Source organism: Protopterus annectens, chromosome 4.part1, assembly GCF_019279795.1.
Source record: "Protopterus annectens isolate FY-2018-M chromosome 4.part1, PAN1.0, whole genome shotgun sequence".
NCBI classification, from domain to species: domain Eukaryota; kingdom Metazoa; phylum Chordata; order Ceratodontiformes; family Protopteridae; genus Protopterus; species Protopterus annectens.
In genome coordinates, this window is record NC_056734.1 from 794,734,641 (window position 1) to 794,753,901 (window position 19,261).

At 37.1% G+C, this 19,261-nt stretch overlaps 1 protein-coding gene across 1 annotated transcript in view; it reads right to left on the bottom strand.

Annotated features, from left to right (window-relative positions):
• Positions 1–19,261, bottom strand: part of LOC122801059 (arylacetamide deacetylase-like) — a 206,990-nt gene that overhangs the window by 141,186 nt on the left and 46,543 nt on the right. The gene's annotated exons all lie outside the window — the stretch shown is intronic.

Below are 19,261 nucleotides of genomic sequence, written 5' to 3' on the forward strand. Positions count from 1 at the left end.
GTAAATCCATCAGTAATGGGTTGGAAGATGCCTTGTATGCCAGACAAAGGTCACCTCTTAGCAGTCTGTAGGTTACCGAGCATAGTGACAGGGGTTTGCATCGGTCCATGTAGGACATGTCATTTAGGTCTTGTATCCTTTTAGTAAGGTATCTCTGTACACGTTCCAGTTGTTGCATGTGTATGGACAGATACATACCAAAGAGGCATGATATTCAATGACTGGCCTAATGAGGGCTCAGTAAAGGGGACAATGACACAGCAGGATTTAGACACAATCATTTTGTTTATAAGCTGTGCAAAGCTGTGCAATATAGAATGACTTTCTTACAACGATGGAAACAGGTTGGTCAAAAGGTAGGTCTCTGTCCATATAAGTTCCCAAATCCTAAACAACAAGGTCAATTCTTAAGGGCATGTTGGCATAGGGGTAGTTCCCTGGGGTAGATTACTTCCCAAATGATACAGTAATGCATTTTTGGCAATTAGTTTCAGTCCGTGATTTTGGCACCAGTTATTTATTTGGGGCAAACATTTTGCTAACCTTTCTTCGAAGGCTATAAGCAAAAACCTTGGACTAGCTTCATTTAGTGTCATACATATTTGCAAGACAAAAATGTGCAGTCTGTGTTTGCACTAACCACATCATTCCCATACGGTCCTTATCCTCCTTTTCTGTTTATTTGCAGTCAAGTTTCACGTTAAGAAATGTTGCCACTCCTCTTTTTCAAGATGTTAAATGGCTAACACCTCTCTACTCCCTTAGAATGAAAATAAGCCCCTTTCCCCATTGCTGTAGAACATTCTTATATATTTTTTGTTCAGATGTTTATGCTCTTACCTTCAGGGTCAGTAGCTTTATTTCTGAATTCAAAAAAAAAAAAAAAAAAAAAAAGCACTGCTAACAGATGTGCAACATTAAAGTACTAAGAGTTAAACAAACATATAAAGGAAATACATATACTTGCACTCGTAGAGGATGCCAAATGGGTGCACTCAGGGTCAATACCTAAAATGTCAAACTGGTGCAAAGACAAACAACATGCAAATTAGTCACAACAGTATGCAAATGTCAACTCTTAAGGTCTGAGTTAATCATGTGCCCAGTAACAAAAACCCATTGGATTCTTTTCTGCCAGGCATTGTAAAAAAAAAAAAAAAAAAAAAAAACAAGAAATCCTACAACCTCTCAAGTTTATTTCACATTATCCCTCTTGAGGAGTCACTTTCATGGAAGATTTATAGCAATGGTGTTAATAAAGAAATGATGCATCAGTTACCTCTTACCTGACAGATTAGGGTTCGAATGAGTATTAGTTGATGGAGCTGTGTCCATGGAGCTGTCAGAAAATCAGCTTCCCTCTTTTTCTAGAGGGGTACAGCAAATTTAGTTATATTTTTTCAGTCTGGTACATTGCGGGGGCACTGATTGACTCCCCAGCCTGGTTTTATTATTTTTTGCAGCTTGCCTAACTGCTTGTTAACTTTAGAACTTGGTCAATATTTGCTGGGCAGGGCATAGCTAGTAGGTTGTTCTACAAGAAGGACATGACTTCAGCAGTACTAGCAGTAAAGAAATACATCAGTCTCTTCCAGTTTAAAATAAATTTAGCAAGTAATCTGAAATAGGTTCTAATTCAACTTTTGTAACATAAGAATTGGATAGCTCAGAGCTGTCTGCAGTTGACCAGAGGGTCTGTTGGTAAGTCTTGCACTAATCTGAATGAACAGCCTTGTCACTAAAAACGTCTTGCACCCTCAGCTGCCTTTAATTGAGCTCTATTACTATTGGAAAGCAGACATAAAGTAACATGTTTCAGTGGTCTGCTCTATTCTGCTGGAGGATGAAGAGCTTTTTCTACCCTTTTAATCTATATGTCAGCTAGAAGGTATCTGAAAAACCTCTCTCTAAATAGGTTTAACATTACTCTCCTGTTTTCAGTCCTTGCAGTCTAATATCATCCAGATTAGCTGTCAGCCTTTGTAAGGCTGCTGTCTCAAGGGCTGTGAAAAAAATTGTGAAAAAATCACTCTTTGATTTTATGCCATCTATTTCCTTCTTATCCATTGTTACTAAGGCCTTAACCTTCCAAAAGAACCTGCATCTTTTCCTCCAATGTACTTTGTCTGTCTGATGACTAAACAGTGGCTACTCACTTTGAAATGCTTGTCATTTAGTTATTCTTTAATATTAATGTTGAATTTGAAATATATAAGCTAATGTTAACGTTTATTTTTATGGTTTACTTACTGACAAAAACATAAAACATAGCCCAGGGACCCGAGCTGTTCTAAAATACACACACACACACACACACACACACACACACACACATGCACATGAGCACAGGAACACACACACACACACACACACACACACACACACACACACACACACACACACACACACACACACACACACAGTGTTCTCTGCTTAGACTGACTTCATGCAAGGCAAAATTAAGTATAAGATCAGTTACATAGCTAGGGGGCCCATGTCTTACCATTAAAAGGCTTGAAACCTAACATGGAGAAAGTAACCGCTATTGTGTAAATGGCTGGAGAAGGGGACAAACACGATTTTATGATTTCTCTTGAAATGATGCAGTATCTTTGGAAGTTTATTCTGTCCCTATCTGATGTGAGAATAGCAAGAAGGAAATGAGTAGAATGCATTGTGGAACGGTACCAAGTGTGCAGCAGAAAAAGAGCTTTGAAATGCTTAAACTATCAGTAAAAAAGTGCTGCGATGTGAATAGGTTAAGTACGTTATAATAACCATCATAGTAGGTTACAGCTGCAGTCAATGTGCTGAAAGATAAACTAGTTGCTTATGGGACAGGGGGCTTTATGGAATGTCAGAGGAGGTATGAAAGAAAATGAGCTATTTGCCATGGTGTACAGATTCAAAAATGTCTTATGTATATTTATGGGAAAAGTATCTTAATAAACCAGATTGTAAACCAGAGTATTTTTCAGAAGGCCTTGTGTAAGGCTCCACCAACGCTGGACAGCATACTTCTACAATCACAAAACTATAATGTAACTGTAAAGGATAAGTCAACATTTATATAACAAATCCTATCATAACAGCAAGAGAAATTTATTGGGACTAAATGTAAGTGAAACATGTAATTCTAAGGTTTCCCATGAAGAAAGAGACTTTGATGCTGCCAAAATGAATGTCTGCCCTACGCAAACTCCTGTTGTAAAGAAAGAACGTCAATAACAGATTTCACTAAAGAAAAATGAAATTGTACAAAAGGCCTGAAGATTTAACCAGGTAACAACTTCTTCTTTCTTCTTCTTTTGGCTTTTTCCTGGTTAGGGGTCAATACAGTGGCTCACCTGTCCACTCATGATTGGCAGTGGAGTTTTACAGTGTCAAGTTGCCAGCCCGGCGCCCAACCTTCCACAGAAGGCACACACATGCAGACACTCACACCTAGGGCTAATTTAGAGTGTCCAATCTACCTACAGCATGTCTTTGTGATGTGGGAGGAAACCGGAGCACCCGGAGGAAACCCACGTGACCACAGGGAGGACATGCAGACTCCACACAGAAGGCACCCCAGCTGAGAATTGAACCGGAGAACCTCTTGCTGTGAGGCGGCAATGCTAACCGCTGCACCACCATGGCCTCCCATTTAACCAGGTAACATAATAGTGCCAAATCAGTTAAGGAAAATAATGATGCCAAGAATATAGTAACATTAGCATACTGTAATGTAATGAAAGGGCATATGATATTTTGTACAGACTAGGTACATCAGTGTCAACTGAGCTAGAGGTGGGAGAGTCTTCTGTTACAGTTGACAGAAGCATAGGTAGGGTGGGACAAAGGAGGCAGCCTACCCAGGCACAAGGCATTAGGGGGGCTTCAGTTGATGCCACTCAGTTGGAACCACACTAGCAGCATTCATTCAGAAATGTTGGTATGAAAATGAATTCCAAAAATGCTTATATTGTCAGGCCGGAAGCACTTGCTTTAGCACTTCATGTGTGGTATAAGTATCAGCAAACTGTTTACTGCAGGGTTTAAAGGGAAATGACCTTTTTTTTGCTCCTGAACTTCTCAACTTAGAGTCTGATTAGTGCTGAGGGCCTGGCACTCATTAGGAGTGGATGTGGAGTGCCAGACTTCTCAACTTGGAGATGAAGGGTGCAGAGGACCTCACCATCATTAGGAGTGGCTGTAGAAAGTGAACCATTTTTGTATGCTCTTTCAATGTGGTTTTGCTGTTTAGCAAGCCCTAGATAATAATAAAAGATAAAGAAAAATAGGAGTTATAAGGACTTCCTCTTTTACTTACCACATGCCAAGCACGCTTTTAAAAAAGCCACATTTAGCTAGGTGGGAAAATAATGACAAAAAAACATTTAAAAAAGAGTGTGTGTGTGTGTGTGTGTGTGTGTGTGTGTGTGTGTGTGTGTGTGTGTGTGTGTGTGTGTGTGTGTGTGTGTGTGTGCACTTGTGAGACAGAGAGAGAGGCAGAGATAAGAGAGTTGGTGAAAGAGAGAGGGGGGGGGGATATATACTACTGACTTCTTTATTCAAGAATTCAGATCTGAAGAGGCTCTTCCTCAACATGCATTATCTGAACAAACATAAGTACTAGTTTTATTGACTAACTGTGATCTACAGCAATTCAGAGACAAAATAAAGGAGGCAAATCTGGGTTTAATGCTTTGCACTGCAAGATTTTGTTTTTGTTTTACTCGTTTCGTGACAATAACAGGTGAGGTGTATTCAGTCAGGAAAGTTGCAGTAATTGCTAAGAAGGGTTTCTGCATAAATCTGTGTGAGTGAATGTGTATGTTTCCTTCTATGTTTGTGTGTGAATCTGGATGCCTCTGACTCTTCATGTGTATCTGTGTGACTGTTTTTGTGTGGGTGTATGTGTGAATATGTATGTATTTTGACATTAAATTCTTACAGCTACAATATTTTAGATGTGAAAACTTCCTCCGGCAACAATTACATAAACTTCAGTAACTTTGAAATATTAGACAGAGGAGCTATTATACATCAAAAAATTACTAATACTAATTAAAAAAGCAAAAATAAAACAATTTAACAGATCTCCCATTGTCTAAGCACAGTAATGCCCTCCAAGGCTGGTGTTATGAAAGAAATATCACCTGCAGCTTTGGGCCTCTCAATACCTCTGGGCAGGTAATATCTCAACAATTGCCTGGCATTATTGCTTGCTTAATAATCTGGGCTAAATATTTAATGTATTGTCTATATTCTGATATCACATAAACTCTGCCTGCACCCTTGTATATGCTGTCCAGAAAATTGTCAACTAGCAAATGCAAAGCAACCATTGGGGGGGGGGGGGGGGGGTGATTTTGCAATGACTGATTCATAGTTCATAAAGAGGGCATTTCAGTGTAAAACATTGTAATGTTTTGGCTCTTACTAGTCAGTGACATCAGTCCTTTATTCCCAATGGACCTGTTCATGTGATGTTGATGAGATCATACCATATCGCATTTTAAAGGCAGGCCGTCCTTCTTCCAGGGGAGAAATTTCTGCCATCATAGTATGATCACTGCTCACATGAATGATGAGAGTCAGGAGGGAAGTTGTCACATGCACGACTAGATGATTATTTGATTTTTTTTGTTTGTAATTCTATGGGAGAGAAAGCTATTTTTATAGTATCAAGTCATCCAATAATATCCAACAGATGTAATGTATGGGTCTATATTACCTTACCAAACGAGGAAAAAAGCGAACACTCTTTCATCAATCCAAAATGGTCAAAACCCCTAAAGAGCAAAGACATGGAACAGTGATTTTTTTCCCAGGGAAAAAAAATCGCTGCCCAGCAAAAAAAAAAAAAAAAAAAAAAAAGTTTAAACACAAAATGAAGTGGGGGGCTTTACCCCTACACCCTCCTACTTAAATATACCAACTCCAAGATCATACCATAGTGGAGGAAATGGCAAAGTCTCAAAGACAGCCGACTGATTTTTTTCCCCTGGGAAAAAAAGCGATGGTCCATGTCTTCGTACTTTAGGGGTTTTTGACCTTTTTGGATTGATGAAAGAGCATTCACTTTTTTATCATTCGATAAGGTGATATAGACCCCATTGTATTCGGAATAATTATCATGTATCCACAGATAATTGTTCTTTTATGTTGATAAAATATACTATCCATAAACCACTCATTAACAATGAAGTTGCACACATCCAGACTCTAGAGTCATTTCTGGTATTTCTTTCTGAAGAACAGCCATCAGCATTGTTAACTGCTACCCTGGTCAACAAACATAATATATAAACAAATAAATAAATAAATAAATAGCTAAATAAATTATAAGTAAGTAGTGTCATGCATATCTAGACGGTACTTGTTTCTTCTAGTGTCTCCTTCAGTATGAGGTGCTGCCATTAGTGTCTCCATGTTGCTTGGTTCCCTTTTATTCAGCATCATACAAACAGAAGGAAAAGAATATGCCCTAAAGCAGCATGTAATCAGTGTATTGCTAGGCATACCCACTTGGTGTAGTTAAAACCAATAGCAGTATCTTGTGATATTAGAACACCACACTGAAATGATACAAGTAGCCACTCAGACCATTTACAGATTAACAAAATAAGCTACTTAAATCCATATATAGTTTAGCCATGTTCAGCCCATAGTCGTATGTAAATATATATATGTATATATATATATATATATATATATATATATATATATATATATATATATATAAGTATGACTAAGCTTTAAAGATAGAAATGAAAAAAAGTTAACTGTTTTAAATTTAAAATAAAATTTAAGTTTTAAATATTTGTTTAAAATAATGACATTATTCATTCAGAGTAGTTTTAGAGAAATAGAAAGGTTTATAAAATATTAGGTTGCTGACTCGATGTGGGACACATGGAGAACAAAAACTAGGAATTGGTGTTAAAACAAGTTTTAGACATAATTTAATCAATAGAAAATTAAGAATTGCTAAAAAGATATTCAAATGTCAAATGGTGTATTGTAATTAGTGCCCTATGTGACATCCTGCCCTCACCAAGAATTATACCACAGTATAAAGAAAAAATTATCAATTTCAACAATTGGCTAAGCTTCTGGTGTCATTCAAAGGGGATCCAGTGTCTGTCAACCTGGGATGACATCATCGACAAGCCACGCTGCTTCACTAGAGACGGCTTGCACCTGTCACCCTTAGGCTTTGAATACTGGCCAAGGCTCTTGCCACCCCCATAGTGTCTTTTTAGGCAAGGCTCAAAAGACAAACCCACCACCATAAATAGCACAAGTAACAAAAAACTGAGGGTAATGCTACTCAATGCTAGAAGTCTAAACCTCAAAATGCACGTACTCGAGGCACTCCTCAGTATGGAGAAAATCGATATATGTGCAGTAACAAGAACCTGGTTTAAGGCTCCAGAGAGCACCCCAACAGTACACAAAACCCGGACCAAAATACAAAAGGCAGGGGTGCATCCATATTCATCAAGGATACTCACACCTCCAGGTTAGTGGCACAGCACGATGCATCAGAGATCACCCACGTGCAACTAACAACAGGCAAAACTGCAATTCAAATTGTAGCTTGCTACAGATCACCAACCATGTCCCAGGACCCCCATTCTGCATTTCTGGAAACATTGGGAAACATAAAGGTCCTACCAAACACCCTGATAGTGGGTGATTTCAATTACCCAAACATTAAGTGGGAGAACTACTCAAGTACTAACCTCCTTGCTCAACATTTCCTAGGATTTATAAACTCAAATGCCCTGGATCAACTGGCCAACACCCCCACCAGAAGTGACAACATATTGGACCTGGTCATCACCAAAATGGGTGACCGGTGTTCCACACCGGAGGTCAACCCCTCACTGGTTAGATCTGACCATAAACTAATCACTCTGGATATCCACATTCCGCCCTCACCCGCGGTCAAAGAAACCACAGTGAAAAACTTTTCAAAAGCAAACTTCACGTTACTTAAGACCGAGGTGGAAAGTTTCAAAGCCCCCATGCTAAGGGATGACACTGTCCAAGCTGCAAAATCCTTTACTAACACACTCTACAGGCACCTACAAGAATGCATGGATTGTGCTATCCCAAGCAAAACCAAGACTCACTCCTCCAAGAAAAGGAAACCAGTCTTGTGGACCCCTGCCATAAACAAGCTATACAATAGAAGAAGGAAACTAGTACAGAAAAGAGTAAAATCCCAAGAAGGGAAGACATCCCTGATCAGTATCAGCAAGAAACTATGATCCCTCATAAAATCATCCAAGGCTAGCTGCAAAAGAAAAATTGCCAAGGACTCCAAAGATAACCACAAGGCATTCTTTAGCTATGTCAAGAATCTAAGTGGCAATTCTCAGACCTGCTCGGAGTTAGTGCAGAATGGCACAAAATACACTGAACCAACTGATATCGCCAACATCCTGGCAGACAGGTTCAATGTAAACTTCACCCCCCCCTTCACCCCCAAAAGGGCCCATAACCATACCAGAAGAATGTAGTGTCCTTGAAATCACAGACACTCAGGTTAAAACAGCCCTCTCCAAAGCCAAAAACACAGCATCAATGGGACCGAATGGTGTCACAGGCTGAATCCTATATGAGCTCAAAGATGAACTAACCCCTCACCTAAACACACTGTTCAAACTCAGCCTCTCCACAGCCTACGTGCCCATAGAGTGGCACACAGCAATGGTTATTCCGCTCCACAAAGGTGGAGCCACAACAGACCACAGGAACTATCGCCCTGTAAGCCTGACTAGCTCGGTCTGCAAGGCTATGGAGCGCATCATCATGGATCTCATTAACAGAGACATTGGGAACCTCCAAACACTAGACCCTACCCAGTTCGGCTTTGTCAAGGGCAGATCATGCCTCCTAAACCTAGTGGACTTCTGTGAGACAGTTACCAAGGCTATAGACAAAGGAAAGGTGTTCCCACAGACTACCTAGACCTTGCAAAGGCCTTCCACACCATTCCCCATTCAGTTACTATAGCCAAGCTCACCAGCCTGAACATAAACCCCTATGTTATGAGATGGGTTGCCAACTGGCTCACGGACAGAACCCACATGGAAAAAGTTGTGGGAGCTAGGTCTGACTCTAAACTGGTTACAAGTGGCATTCCCCAGTGCTCAGTCCTAGGACACCTCCTGTTTGGCATATACTTTTCAGAGGTACAGGCAAGCACAGGAGGACTATGGCTGACCAAGTTCACAGACGACTGCATACTAGGAGCTATAATTGAATCTCTGGCTGACACAGACATCTTCCAAAAGGGTCTCATTGAGATAGATACCTGGTGTCAAAACCATGGCCTCAAGCTAAATGCCAAAAAGTGCATAGTCATCCCCTTTGTAAAAAACAAAGTACCCATAAACTACCGCATAAGTGGTAGCCCCCTAAATACAGAAGATGTAATAAGGGATCTGGGGACCCAAGTAGATAGTAACCTCTCCTTTGATAATCACATTGCCAAAGTGGTTAGAAAATTCTTCTATGTGGACCACCTAATCATAAAAGGGTTTGCATCCAGATCAAAAGAGGTCATTGTGCCCCTCTACACATCACTCATCAGACCCATCATAAGAGTACAATGCCCCATTTGGGATGTACCTTACAAGACACCTGCAACAGCTGGAAAGACCACAGAAGTACCTCACCAAGAGGATCCCTGGCCTCAAACAGATGCCCTATGCAGCGCGACTGAATAAACTCCAGCTGTACTCGGTTTCATACCGCCTACTCAGAGGTGATCTCTGCCTGACATACAAAGCCATGTTCAACCCAGAATTGATGGACATGCTCCACCTAAAGAAAACCATATCCCCTCAAGCCACACACTCTAGGGATCTAAACCTCGCCACAACAATAAACAGGACGTGCTGGAGGGATAGATTCCTGTCCCAGAGACTTCCCATGCTCTGGGACAAGATTCCAATCTACACTAGGCAGAGCTCCTTACTAACCCTCTTCAAGAGAAACCTTGACAAGTGGATGGGAAACAGAAAGTTTACCCCAGGGATCACTTCAATGGCTCTGATGGATAGATGCACAGGGAACTAATATAAGGGAGCGGCGAAAGCCAACACATTCTGGCTAGGCTTATAAATGCCTTCGGGCAGATAGCCTAGTACCTACCTATGAACCTATATTGGACACCAAACTGATCAGGTATTACATCAGCAGAGAGAACATTTTCTTCAATATGAAGGAGAAAGCAGACTCCAGTAAGGAGGGATGCTGTTTGTTTTGATGTAGAAATGGGAATTAGAAATGACAGATACTACAGAGTTTGATAAAGTATTGTTTTAGGTGGTGTAATTTGCATTTGAAGATAAAGTTGTATGTCCCAGGGATACATATGGGGTTATGGCAAAAGTCATGGAAAAAGAAGGAAAATATGTCCAACTGTATTTGTATAACCTGAGATCTGGAATTAAGAGAATATAAAGGGAAAAGTAGAAATGAATGCAGGAAAAATGGAAGAAGAAAAATGTACTGAATTTAGAAATTCTAGAAAAAATGAGAAAATCTGAAAGAGGGACTGAGAATTTTACAATATTTAATTATATTAGTAGTTTTTTGCTTAGGTTGTATGAAAAATCGAATGTTAAAAATGAGCACGTTTAAGAAATATGAATCTAAATTAGAAACACAATGTTTTATGGAATGTAATTATATGAAAAGGCATGAAAATGTTCAGGTAACAAATGAGGGTAGTTTTGGGGTACAACTGGGTACTGTGAACTGACAGGACTTTATTCAATGTGAAAAGTAGAAATGCCTTTATGAATATTATATGTAATTGGCTACAGTTATTAACTTTGTATTCTGTCAGACTATTGAAAATATGTGGAGTACAATGAAATATAAAGAGAACATTTAGATAGTACATAACTGAATATATTCTGAAAAACAGAACAGATAATTTAAAAATGATAAACTGATTATGCTGTATGCATTGGATAGAATTTCCAAATAAGATAAATTATTGTAAATATGAATTAATATGATAAGTATGATTAAGGTTTGTTGACTTTTGGAATCTTTTTTTTTCTTCTACTATTTTTCCTCTACATTGTGTTAGAAAGTTTGTATTATTCCTATTTTATGCTGAAGTTTTAATAAAATAATATTGAACGTCTACTGTTTTTACACGAGGGAGTGGTTGAGCAAATTTCCTGTGATAACATGATGAAAGAAAGTAAGAGTAGCTGGGGCTTATGATGCAGAGGAAAATACTATAATTGCAGCTCTTCCTAAAGGAGCATTGTCTTCCACATATATTTTAGATGCAGACATTTGTGATATGACAGATAACTCTCAGACTGTGGAGAATGAGAAAACCAGCAATGTTACTGTTGGGAAAATTGAACAGGAGGATAAGTCCACATAGTTTCTTGCAGCAGTCTATTAAAGAACACGCATCTAGAATGTCAAGAGTCCTATGAAAGAAACAAACTTTGAGAGAATTTCATTGCGTACAAGAGATCAGAGTAGCAGAGAATTCAAAGCAATCTTACGAGCACTACTATTTTCATGGAAGTTGCAGCAACCATTAAAGATATAAGTCTCAAGATGTAGATCAGAAAGGATATGTTTTGTTTTAAGATTCCACTTATTACAGTACATGGGGTTCCTATGATCAGGTATATTTTTAGGCAACTGTGATAGCTATTATGAGAGTTTGTATACAACAAAGAAAATTAGCATATTTTCAAATGGAAATAAGTGATACTATTAACTTAAAGAGACAAAGGGAGTGCTATTGCACATTTGTGTGGAATCCATCCATCCCTTTACCCAAAACCTCTTTTCGCCATTTTTGCACATGCGGTTGAGGTGGTACTTCAACAGTAACAATTGTCTAGAACCAGTGTTCACATCACCACAAGAATATAAACAGGAAAATAATCATTATAGTAGTTTCACTAGTCGATTAGAAGGAAAGAATGGGATAACAGGCTAGCCAGGTAGGAAAATAGTTACTTGCAGGTTATAAAAGAAATTATAATTGTATGCAGGGTATTTCGTACAGAAAATGAACAATGTAAAGAGCCATGCATAAAGCAGTGTACAAGCTGTGTTTCAGCAGAGTATACTAACCAGCTTGCAAATGACATTAACTTACACAACTACACTCTCTATCTTCTAACTGCAAAGCTACATTTCCTTTTTCGGCCATCTCATAAAATAAAAACAAAAAACAAAAAAAAAAACCTCAGCCTGAAAATTCTGTAAACTCTGCCATAAATTTCTTATAATAGCAGCAGAAAAAATGACAAAACCTCTTACACACATCTTTAACTTACTGATAACCAGAACATCCATCCCGACTCTATTTAAACACACAGTCATTACCCCATTATGAAATTCCACTCTTCCATGTAAATTAAAAGACTACAAACCTATTGCCAACCCCTGCCCCTTAAAATTTATTTGATAAATTCATATATAAATAGTTGTTGAAGCATATGTCACCACAGCCTCCTTGCTGATAGGCAGCATGGGTACAGAATCTTTTATTACTCTGACAGCATTAATAACTGCTGCTGATTGTATCTGTAGCAATATGAACCACAGCTTTATTAAAGCTGCAGTATTTGTAACTTTGACAAGAGGATCTGAGACTGTGAACCATAACCTTTTTCTACTGAAACTTAAAAAAAATGAACTTTGATGACAACACAATGTCATGGTTGCAAACCTTCCTGGAAGATACAACCTTTCAAGTATATTGTAACAACAGTTTTTCTGGTATAGGCACATTAAACACTGATGCCCCACAAGGCTCAAAAGTGGGTCATCTTCTGTTCTCCGTATTCATAAATTACATGACCATTGACCTACCTAATTTCAATATCATAATGTATGTTGATGACATTCTTTTTCTTGATGCTAGCAGAACACATAATTCTCTTCAAAAAATGTACAGCACAACATTTCATCAAGCAAACAGACTCCTAATCAATGCCACAAAACTAATGTCATGGTTTATGCGACATCAAAAAGTGTTCATCATTCTCTCTACTTCATTTTACAGACCTGTGATGACCAGAACCACACTGCTCTTAGGCACACAACTTTTCAAAATACTGCATCTGGGTTACTGCCCACCTCTGTGAATAAAGCTACCACTCAGAGAACAAAACCACTCCTTAGAAGTAGCCAAGAGTACTGTCTCACATTAGCTAGACCACCTATTGGAGGAAAAGCTTGCTCTAGATTAGGCACAGCCCTTTGGAAGAACCTACCAGCTAATATTTAAAACAATAAAACTATTACATTCTTCAAAGAACCCTGAAGGAATCCCTATTTCAGTATGCCACATGTATTTGCTTTTCTGTTAATGATTAAACCACCCCTCGCATTATACATTTTTTTCTTCAGCTCAGTGTAACACTTTGACAGTACTTTATATCACATCTATCAGCTTCTCTTCTTCAAAAAGTAAAGCTGTATATGGTATTCATTCTCTCCAGTCAGATATATTGCATATGCTGTATTAAGGTTTCGTAAAAATATAGTTTTGTTTTGAAAATTTTTATATAATCATAATGCCTTGCTAGCCTACTCATTTTAATATTATGTGTATTGCATTAGTTGTACATGGTTCATGGCTGAAAATGATCAGCAGACCAGCTCACCCAGTAATCAAATTGTTAAATAAAATAAATAAAAGTTAACAGCTGGGTATCAGATGTTTTATTTAAAATAGTTGATGTGTTATAAAATATGAAGATCCATTGAGAAAATGTCATAGTTAAGGAGCAGTGGTGAGTGTGAAGGTCAACTGCCAGCAAGGTATTTTTTACAGAACATGGACAAACTATACAAAGAGTCACATATAAAAAGCAGCATGCTAGCTGTAGTTCAGAAGAACCATTTTTTGTTCGACTTTCCAAAGAATAATGTCAGAGTGGTCACTGAAAATGCTGTAATAACATCAGGAAAGAATTTTGAGGATAAATGATGGAAATTGTAACACACACAATGTTTTCTTGGGAACAACTTGGGGAATAAGGGTGAGGTGAATGACAATGCATCTATTGGAGAGAAAACAAATAGGAAACAAAAACAAAGAAAAGCAAAAACAAAGGCTGATGCATGAAATGTGTGAATAGTCTTACAAATGAAGTAAATACTATAGAAACATTTTAGAAGGAGATGCATTAAGTTAGAACAGCTGAAGACAGTAGAGACTTATGTTAACTTTCATCAAGATATAAGGGAAATTTCTTGATAAAGAAAATGAATGCCAAAAATTATATTTGCAGTATATAGCTGAATGGGTTTTGGAGACTTTCATTAAAAAAGCATGCAAGCAAATATTAAATAACTCAGTTTGCTGATGTTTTGTAATATTTTGGGTATGGATTTAAAATCAGTGCAAAGAAATAGAGTTTAATGGCAAGATAAAGTAAGGTTAGATTTCTGGAAACATTTGCAGCCATATTTAAGTAAGGATTATACCTTAGATTTTAATAGCAAAATAAGCAGTGGGATTAGAAAGAAATATTGAAAATGAAGGCAGATATGCCACATTTTGTAAAGAAGTAATTGGAAGGAATGATCTACATATTCCAATACCATTTTCACCTCGAGTATGTACTAACTGGCATCATCCACTCACTTACTGCTTCCATTCACTTCTGCAACTCAGGTAATAAGCTACTACTTGCTAACCTCCATTATAGTATCATCCCTTTACATTATGCAATTGACTTAGAGCCCAACAACTTTTATAGGTTCGTAAGTACTAGGCTAGTTGCCCTTGCTGGCCATTTAAAGCCTAGTCAATTTCAGTTTTTATGTTCAAAGTAACCTTTTCTATTTAGTTAGAGATTGGCTTTACTTAATTACTTTTTTTTATTTTTTTTACTAATTTTGCTCTTGCATTTCCTAATTGCTTTTCACACCTCTTCTGCTTTCCACGTATGAAACAAAACTGCTTTACTGAAGTTGCTTCCTCAACTGATGCTATTATTAGTACAGTCTCATGTCTGTCCTTTGCTTGAGAAAAGCATTGATTTTGGTCTATGATGAATCACAATGTGATCTACATATATATGAAGTGCAGCTATAATGAAACAGAGCTTGAATGGACTTTGAAACTGACTGCAAGAACTAAATTACTTGTAAAAAAGAAAATTGCAAAGTCATCAACATATTGGACAAGCTTTTGCATTTTTCATTTGAAGACCATGCCATTAATGAATGTCATAAGGAAAGAGTCAATCAGTGTACTATCCAGGTAAACAAACAAAAATAAATAAGCAAATAAATAAATAAATTACCCTAAGCAACTCCAGCAGGCTCATATAGGGGATGAGAAATGGTACTACTACATCAAGTAGTGATGCTTGTCCCCTATGGAATTAACACACCTCTAAATGGCACTACAATTAAGACAACAGTTACCCAAGATCATGATAATTTAATACTTCTGAAAGGCTGAAAAAAGTGGTACAGCTACATTTCCATAATCTAAATGACCATGGATATATTTCACAACAGGTAGGGCAGTAGAGGTACCACTGTTAGGCTTAAAACCAGGCTGTTAGTTGGTGAAATGATCATAATTTTATTATGTTTTGGAGAATTTGTTAGTGAAAACACTGATGAAGACTTTTTATAAGGGAGACAAGGAAATAATGGCCCACTGTTTAACAATGTTGCAGAATCTTCTTTATGAATGTGGTACAAACAAATGCTTTCTTCTGGGGATTGGGAGTTAGGCTCTTCTTAATTCTTCTGCTAATATTTTTTTTTTGGGAATATCAAAGATAATTTGCTGAAATACTTATAAAGTCTGGTGATAATTAATCAACTGATGCAGTCCTGGTTTCATCTTCAAGAAATATTTGTACAGAAAGCTAGATAAGATGGTCTGAAGTGTGACTGAAAGACAATTATGTTATGGGAAAGCAAGCCAACCAGGCTTCAGGCCATTAGAACAGATGATTAAAGCTATAAGTTATACATGAACTGCTTCCTGTAGTCCAGGGTTTAATTTCATCAGTCTGCATTTGCCTACTGCATGACTCTGAATGAATCAATTATCCAGAAATGTGGTGATTCAATAGTCTCCTGGACTGCAGGACTAGTAGCCTCATGTGTACTTATTGCATGTCTGATGTAGGGGTGATACCAGTAGAGAAAACTGATTTGTTAATGTGATTGTTTCCTCCTTGTTTCATACTGGCAGCACAGTTGACTTGCAAAATGTCTGCAACTTTGTAGATGACAGGAAGAGAAATGCACAAATCAATAGTTGAACTATAAAATCTAATTTGTTGTTTCAGGAAGCTAGCAAGTCATAACATGCAAATAAATTATCATAATTGCCTGTATCCTAAGTTCTTGATTACAGGGCTGATTCAATTAAGCCCTTAATCTTGATAAACTCGGCCATTATATGTGGGAAAACTGATTAAGTTCCTTTTGTTATGGGAAAACAGGCAACTAAAATAATATAATGTTATGTTTTTTTTTTCTGTAGAAAGGAAATAATGTAATGTAAATAAAATCAACATCTATTTGGCAATACATTATTGAAAAAATGAAGCAAAAATAAAATAAAAAAAGCAATAAACATGTTTGCAAAACAAATTTATTCATTAATCAGTAAGTTTTTTATCTCTTAAAAAATGACTTTTCCAGACTGAAAAAAATGCAGATGCCTGAAGTTTCTCCTCTTTAAAAATACTTTAAATTTTTCTTTCTTGTTTAGACCAGAAGGGCTGCATGCTCGTTATTTAAGCCACCAACAAAAACTCCCTGCAGTCTAACTCATCCTCAGTATCAAATCTTGAATTAAAATTTCTTATATAATCAATAACAGTAAACTCAAAATACAGTAGTAATGCCTTAGTCAGACATTACCTCTATAACATGCAAATAGTCACATATTCTGGAATGGAACGCAGTGGTGCTTTTATCTACATAAAATGCCTCACATGCTGAACACCTAACTAGGTAAACAAAAAATATTGATTTAGAAGTAAAAAATGCAGGACTTTCAATTCTAATTTTTCTAACACAAAACATAATCTGGTTTGTGAATTTCTAAACATTGAAACATCATGTTTATGACAACACTTGATTACAGACAAATGGTTTAATCTGACTTGGAACATATCTTTCTAGTTTTTTCCTCTCTTATAAACTTGGGACTTCATTCACTACTCTTTTAATGTCATTAAAACTGCTTAAAATTAATTATGGATAACTGCTTTAATACCTTATTGATCTACCAAAGTACTTAAAACATTGCTGAAGAAAGTTCATTACTAACATTATCTGCCAATTGTGCACGGTGCATAACTTGAACACCTTTTAGCTTTAAAATCTGAAATAGCATCCAGAGTCATGAATTATATTGGTAATTAAGCTGCAGGTAGACAAATTACCAGGGCTTAATGGTAGGGTCTCTTTAAGACCCTTTCTAAATGCTAGAGATTTGTTTATGTGATTTTAATGCTTTATTGCTTAGCTGCAGCCAATGATTGATTTGAGCGATTGTTAATGACTACTGGATATTTGAAATCTATGTCTCTATTAAAAGTGTTTTGGGGTATTTGATTGTATGGTCTGATGAAGCACTTGTAATACTGTGAAAGCACTTACCTTTTTTTACATTAATGAAACAGTTCTGATGTTATTTGGTTGCAATCAGTCATGTTTCTGTGCTGATACTTTTTTGTTTTATAATGATTGTAAACACTTGTTCATTTATATGGACACTGATACCATCTTGCTTGTACTACTTGACACAACTGGCCTGAACGGTGGCCTGACCAAATTGTTGTGTATTTTAGGTAAGCCAAAAATACAAATCACTTTTGGATTTCATTTCTGAATACAAATTAGCTTGTTAACTCTGCATTAATGAGGTTATCACATAATCCTTTTTTTATTAACGAATCATAACTCTAACAGCTTTGGAAGTATCTGCAGATCTAATCTTCATATAAAATTGCTCATCGTGCAGCAAGGGATATACTTGACACTCAGGCCAATTCGGACAGAGAGAAATCAGTTTATAGCTATTATAAAAAAAACTGTGATGATGCTTCATCAAAATAGTTAGGTTTTCCTCTAACAATATCCAAAGGTTTAATTCTGCTTGGCTGCAAACAAACCCAAAAAGTTTGACTCATCCAGTGACATAACTTACATTTAATTACTGGTCCTCCAAAGTCTTACATAGAAACCATAAAAGATGCCCAGGCTTAAAAAAAAAAAAAAACCTCATACATTAAGATTCCCCATGTAGACCTCTGTACTCTGAGGACAGTTTATAACTTGCTTTAAAGAAAGCTCAAAATACTGGTCAGGAAGTACTCTTCCTTGCCTGTGTATCTAAAGTCTGGAATCTATTTCTCTCTCCCTCTCTCTCTCTCTCTCTGTTGATTCATAACTTTCAGTCATTAACACTGACTTCAGAAGTAAGCATACAAACGTTGCTTGGCACAATAACTTCTGCAACTGACCACTGTCATTTACAGGTCACTGTCTTCATATTTTAAGCACACAAATATTGCTTTGTACTGTGCTTTCAAAAAATGATTGTCAGTTTCACTGATCCACTGTACATAACAAAATCACATACTTCACATTTTAAAGCAATTCATAGTTATCCTACACATACTAGACTCAAATTACACTGCTCTGTATACTTCCTGTATACTTAAACATATCTGACATTCTCTGCAAGTTTTTTTTTACCTTTTAAATGCTGTTTCTGTATTAATCTAAATCTCATTTTTGTATAATATTGTTAATGGAACTTTTCTTATCAGGTCTCTGATGAAAAGGGATTACATGCCCAGTTAGACTTCACCAGTAATCAAATGCAAGTAGGTTAAATAAATGCCAATGGTGGAATATATTCAGATTTTAAAATACATTTTTTAACATTTTGACGTTTGGAAAATTGGACAGTTGGAAAATGGCAGCAGCTATTCCGCCTCCCAATATGTGTGCCTTGTGCTGGTATAAGACTTTGTCAATTTGTCGTCCATTTGGAGTCTGTTTTTTGGCTACAGTAAGATGTAGCCATGGTATCTGGTTGGAATGGTGTGAGATGGTTCAACTGCTTTGTTTTTTTTTTTTTTTTTTTTGTGGAGATTGTTGGTCCAGTCATGTCCATATGGGCCTTGAGTGGAAGTTGCGCCGAGTGCAGATGGATGCGATGGTGGTGGATCTGGATTGGAATTTTCTCCTGGGTCAGAGGATTGTT